Source organism: Akebia trifoliata, chromosome 6 (genome assembly GCF_017979445.1).
Source record: "Akebia trifoliata isolate Shusen 1 chromosome 6, ASM1797944v1, whole genome shotgun sequence".
Lineage (NCBI taxonomy): Eukaryota > Viridiplantae > Streptophyta > Magnoliopsida > Ranunculales > Lardizabalaceae > Akebia > Akebia trifoliata.
Genome location: NC_141380.1, coordinates 13,488,575 through 13,495,646, shown reverse-complemented (window position 1 = coordinate 13,495,646; position 7,072 = coordinate 13,488,575).

The window sequence follows — 7,072 nt, the reverse complement described above, 5'->3', positions numbered from 1 at the left end:
ATCATTTACGTGAAAACACAGTCAAATTGATAATTTCAAATCAAGTTTAACTAAAACAGAACTTGAAAAAGAAAATTATTATATATATATATATATATATATATATATATGGGTAGCGTTCAAGGGCAAACTTTTTAGCAAACTTTTTGGCAAAACGTTTTTCAAAACATGGGTTAGAGGTTTTGGAATGGGCTGATTTTTGGTGAGGATGATCTCTACGGTGAGTAGATTATCCTCACCAAAAATCAGCCCATTCCAAAACTTCTAACCCATGTTTACCAGCTGAAAAATCGTGGACCGTCCATTTTTTGTAAACTGTTTTTGATGGGGTTAGAAGTTTTGGAATGGGCTGATTTTTGGTGATGATGATCTCCTCACCGTAGAGATCATCCTCATCAAAAATATGCCCATTCCAAAACCTCTCACCAAAAATCAGCCCATTCCAAAACTTTTAACTCATGTTTTGAAAAAGTTTTGCCAAAATGTTTGTTGCTGGACATTTCCACATATATATATATATATATATATATATATATATATATATATATATATATATATATATATATAGAGGGTCCCTTTCAGCAACAAACATTTTGGCAAAACATTTTTCAAAACATGGGTTAGAGGTTTTGGAATGGGCTGATATTTGATGAGCATGATCTCTATGGTGAGGAGATCATCCTCATCAAAAATCAGCCCATTTCAAAACTTCTAACCCCATGTTTACAAGTTGGGAAATCGTGGACCGTCCATTTTTTGTAAGCCATTTTTGATGGGTAAGAGGTTTTGGAATTGGCTGATTTTTGGTGATGATGATCTCCTCACCGTAGAGATCATCCTCACCAAAAATCAGCCCATTCCAAAACCTCTAACCCATATTTTGAAAAATGTTTTGCCAAAATGTTTGTTGCTGAACATTTCCCATATATATATATATAATATATATATATATATGGGTCAGGTTCAAGGGACACATGAGAAAACATATGTAAAAACAATGTAACATTAATAAAATTTTAAAATATGGGTTAGGAATTTCGGATTGAGCTGATTTTTTGTGAAGATGATCTCTATGATGGGAAGATCATCTGAAAAAAAAAAATCAGTCCAATTTGAAACTTCAAACCCCATTCAAAGTGATTTAGAATGTGGACCGTCGTTTTTTTGTCAATAATTTGTAAACCACTTTTGATGGATTTAGAAGTTTCTGATTGAGTTGGTTTTTTGTGAGGATGATCTTCTCATCAAAGTGACCATCTTTGCAAAAAATCAGTTCAATCCAAAACCTCTAACCCATATTTTGAAAAACCATTGATTTTTCATATGTTTCTACATATGGCCCTTGAACTGCCCCATATATATATATATATAGATAGATATAGGGTCACGTTCAATGGCAAACTTTTTGGCAAAACATTTTTCAAAACATGAGTTAGAAGTTTTGGAATGGGCTGATTTTTGGTGATGATGATCTCTACGGTGAGGAGATCATCATCACCAAAAATCAGCCCATTCCAAAACTTCTAACCCCATAAAAAACAGTTTACAAAAAATGGACGGTCCACGATTTTTCAACTTGTAAACATGGGTTAGAAGTTTTGGAATGGGCTGATTTTTGGTGAGGATGATCTTTACGGTATTTTTGGTGAGGATAATCTCCTCACCGTAGAGATCATCCTCACCAAAAATCAGCCCATTCCAAAACTTCGACCTCATGTTTTGAAAAATGTTTTGCCAAAAAGTTAGCCATTGAAGGCTACCCATATATATATATATATATATATATATATATATATATATATATATATATATATATAGGGTCGGGTTCCTGCAACACACATATAGACAACGTGTTTGTCTTATATGGGCAAAAATGTTTGGAATGGGCTGATTTTTTGTGAGGATGATCTCTGTGATGAGGGGATCATCCTGGCAAAAAATCATCCCATTCCAAAACTTCTAACCCCATCAAAATTGATTTACAAAAATTGGACGGTCTATAATTTTTGAACAAAAATTGGACGGTCTAGAAGTTTCATAATGAGCTGATTTTTGGCAAAGATGATCTCCTCACCACAGAGATCATCCTCACAAAAAATCAGCCCATTCCAAACATTTTTGCCCATATAAGACAAAACACGTTGTCTATATGTGTGTTGAAATGGTTGTCGTTTGAACCTGACCCATATATATGGGTCACGTTCCTAAGACTCATATTGAGACTCACATTGCGACACACCGTTTTGTCTTATATGGGCAAAAATGTTTGGAATGAGCTGATTTTTTGTGAGGATGATCTCTGTGATGAGGGGATCATCCTGGCAAAAAATCATCCCATTCCAAAACTTCTAATCCCATCAAAATTGATTTACAAAAATTGGACGGTCTATAATTTTTCAACAAAAATTGGACGGTCTAGAAGTTTCATAATGAGCTGATTTTTGGCAAGGATGATCTCCTCACCATAGAGATCATCCTAAAAAAAAATCAGCCCATTCCAAATATTTTTGCCCATATAAGACAAAACGGTGTGTCGCAATGTGAGTCCCAATATGAGTCTTAGGAACGCTGTTCTATATCTATATATAGAACAGCGTTCCTAAGACTCATATTGGGACTCACATTGCGACACACCGTTTTGTCTTATATGGGCAAAAATATTTGGAATGGGCTGATTTTTTTTGAGGATGATCTCTATGGTGAGGAGATCATCCTTGCCAAAAATCAGCTCATTATGAAACTTCTAGACCGTCCAATTTTTGTTGAAAAATTATAGACCGTCCAATTTTTGTAAATCAATTTTGATGGGGTTAGAAGTTTTGGAATGGGATGATTTTTTGCCAGGATGATCCCCTCATCACAGAGATCATCCTCACAAAAAATCAGCTCATTCCAAACATTTTTGCCCATATAAGACAAAACGATGTGTCGCAATGTGAGTCGCAATATGAGTCTTAGGAACGCGACCCTATATATATATATATGGGAAATGTTCAGCACCCTAAGTTTTACCACACACTTTAACAAACGTTTTTTGTCCTACATGGGTTAGAAGTTTTGGAATGGGCTGATTTTTGGTGAGGATGATCTCATGATTAGAAGATCATCCTCCCCAAAAATCAGCCCATTCCGAAATGTTTAGCCCCATGTTTACACGTTGAAAAATCGTGGACCGTCCATTTTTTGTAAATCAATTTTGATGGGGTTAGAAGTTTTGGAATGGGCTGATTTTTGGTGAGGATGATCTCCTCACCATAGAGATCATCCTCACCAAAAATCAGCCCATTCCGAAACTTCTAACCCATGTAGGATAAAACGCGTTTGTTAAAGTGTGTGGTAAAACTTAGGGTGCCGAACGGGACCCTATATATATATATATATATATATATATATATATATATATGGGAAATGTTCAAGCACCCTAAGTTTTACCACACACTTTAACAAATGTTTTTTGTCCTACATGGGTTAGAAGTTTTGGAATGAGCTGATTTTTGGTGAGGATGATCTCTATGATTAGAAGATCATCCTCCCCAAAAATCAGCCCATTCCGAAATGTTTTGCCCCATGTTTACACGTTGAAAAATCGTGAACCGTCCATTTTTTGTAAATCAATTTTGATGGGGTTAGAGGTTTTGGAATGAGCTGATTTTTGGTGAGGATGATCTCCTCACCATAGAGATCATCCTCACCAAAAATCAGCTCATTCCAAAACTTCTAACCCATGTAAGACAAAACGCGTTTGTTAAAGTGTGTGGTAAAACTTAGGGTGCCGAACGGGACCCTATATATATATATATATGGATTAGGATCGTGTACACATAAATCTACAACGTGTTTTGTCTTATATGGGCAAAAATGTTTGGAATGGGCTGATTTTTGGTGAGGATGATCTCTATGATGAGGAGATCATCCTTGCCAAAAATCAGCCCATTATGAAACTTCTAGCCCCATGTTTACAAGTTGAAAAATTTTAGACCGTCCAATTTTTGTCAATCACTTTTGATGGGGTTAGAAGTTTTGGAATGGAATGATTTTTTGCAAGATGATTCTTTCACCACAGAGATCATCCTCTCAAACAATCAACCCATTCGGAACCTTTTTAACCATATAAGACAAAAACGTTGTAACTTTATGAGTAGCTTTATGTGTCTACGGAACCCCACCCTATATATATATATGTTCAGAGTCAAATACATGTTTATCAGTGAGTCCGCCTCCAAAAGCTGTATACAACAATGACAATCACCACCATGCCTGTGTACGGAATCCATTTGTCAACACGATGCCGCGTCTCAATAAGTTTCAACACCAAGTTGGAAAGCCCCATTGTTTTAAGGATATTCATTGTGCCCTCTGCACGGTAAGTGGTGATGGATTAACATGAAAAGAAAAAAAAAAACTTAAAATCTATGTATCCGTAATGCTGAAGCAATACGGCTTGGACCCCATAGTTCAGTTGGTTTGGCACATTGCAAAACAACTTTTGAGGTTGTGAGAGAAAAAAAAATGTTGAAGCAATGCACAGTTTTTCACTTGCTACTCTTAATATTCACTTTTGCCTTGATTAACGTGTGAATTGGCTTAATTAACTCAAATGGGCGAGAATCAAAACAAGGTTTAAAATGTGTCTACAATCGTGTCGTGGTTAACTAAAAACCCAAAACAAAACTGAACTAGAAATATAACATTTTAAAACAAACCGAGACAATCTCAAAACAATAAATTTAATGCTTTTTTTTTATATATATCATTGGTGTCCCTCCTATCTCCTGTTTCGCGCAATTCATTATATAATTGGCTGTCATTCCCTCCATCCGTGTCAAGTATAGAGACCTTGACATGGAGTAGCTGGAAGTTTTGGACCATTCTGTGACCAGCGACAAGGTAGAGTAGCTGGATGTTATGTGCTGTGTTTGTTTTCGTTAGCCTCTTGTATGTTCCTTTGTTGGATAGTCTTCTTGAATCTCGATCTCCTCGTTTCTTTCTTATATGTTTCTTTGGGGTTTTGAACTCATCTACATGGATTTTGGAGTCGCTACCATTCAATTAAGGTGTGAATGAGCACCATAAAAGAGATTTTAAAATCTGTTTTTTCTTGGTTTATAGTAACTCTCATATCCAAATGGATAGGGAAAAAGTTTTCCTAGAAACTTGATGGTAAGGGAGTTTGATTGAGGGACAAGGAAGGTGTTAGGCACCTTGTCCCTCCCATCCTATGATGATTACCATTTGTTGATTGAAAGTGAAATTTGAAACTCATTTTATTTTTGGGTTTTAAAGATAAAGAGAATTATAGAGAAAATTTAGGTAAAATCAATTATAATCTAGTTTTAGAAAATTGAGAAATCAAGTTAACGTGCAAGTTAAATTTGGAAGTAGGTACTTGCTGAAAATTTTTGTGAGCCTAGGATTTTTGTGAAAATTCACTTGGATTCCTCCATTTTGAACCCCAAAGCATTTTTAAAGTTTATGTTTTCACTTAGGAGTTTCTTTTTGTTGGTTTAATCTTTATGAGATGTCCATAAATTGAACACCACCGTTAGAGGATTAAGGACCTTTCATGCATGACTTGTGCCCTCTTTGGGATTATTTTTGTTGGCCAAGGGAGTCTAGATATGGATTCAAAAGAATCCATACTCCAACTCATAGCCCTTTTAGATAGTTGGAGTATGGTAGACACACGAACAAAAATCAGAACTGCATCATAAGTATACTGAAAAGCGGAGTTTCAACTTCTTTCTCATCACTTTCAACTACATGCCAAGGCCCATGAATCAATTTGTAGAAGCATTAACAACTCTAGCATTTATAATCATTTGAGGACGTACTTTGAAAAACATGTTTAATTCTTGAGACAGAAGATGACAGTAACCAACAAAGATGGGCATTAGATGTCGTTATTTGCTATCCATGCATACAAAGCGTCAATTGGAACATCTACTCAGGCGGTGTCATTCTCTTTGGTCTAAGGGTTGGAACTTGTTTTGTTAGTTGAGATTGAAATTCATTCTCTTAGGGTCCTAGTGGAAATAGACCTGAAATAAGTCAAATGGATTTGAATGAAGTTGGATCAACTAAAGAGAACAGAAGATGAGGTGTATTGATTATCATAGAGATATGCAATAAAGTTTTCTTGGAATGACGAGAGGCCATTTTTTATTTTCCAAACTTTTACCAAAATTTCCTTAGTTAAATCTCTTTAAGCTTGATTGTTTCTTTGACCACGTAGAACTAGGGCAAACCGAAAAATACACTAAGGCAAACTAGAGAATACACTGAGGAAATTTGGGGGAATAGCTAAGTTTTTCAATAAAAGAAAAGAAAAGGGAGAGAAAAAGAAAAGAGCAATTAAAATAATAATAATAAACTCCTAGCCCGCATGAGGATAAATTGTGAACAACTAAAAATAACAAAAAATAAAAAATAAAATAAAAAAGTTCAAAAGTAGAATTTTCAATCTTGAGCTCGACTCGCGGCTTGAAAGCCAAGAAAAAGCCGAGAGAATAACATGATTGACAATTTTAAACAAAAAAAAATGAGAACAAGAAATAAAATAAAGAAAAGAATATGGAAGCCAAAAAAAAAAAAAAAAGATATAATAGGACAACAATAAAATGGTAAATTAGGGAAAACAATAAGGGTGCATTCTAGTTCCACCTATCCCATTTAAATATTATTTTTTAGCCTTTTATCATTTTATTTCTTAACCCTAACCAATGCCTACATTTCATCCCACAATAAAGACTTCTCTGATCAGGTGAAGGTTTGAAGGTAGGATCCAACGGTCAGTTGATCGGTGATGATAGAATTTGAACAAGTTTTGGCAGCAAAAAAAAAAATCAAAAGTCTTCAATCTCGCGGTTCAACTTAGATTCAAAAGGTATTGGTCGTATCAAGAGAAGAATTCATATCAAGTACTCCTTGAAAAAGAAGAGAAATCAAAAACGAAAATGCTCAAACATGGGCAACTAGAAAAGCAGAGTCTTTAATCTTGCAAGTCAACTTGGTCCCCAAGTTCAGAGAGACAGTTGGTGGTATTTAGAAGGGACTCTAGATCGGATATTAAAAA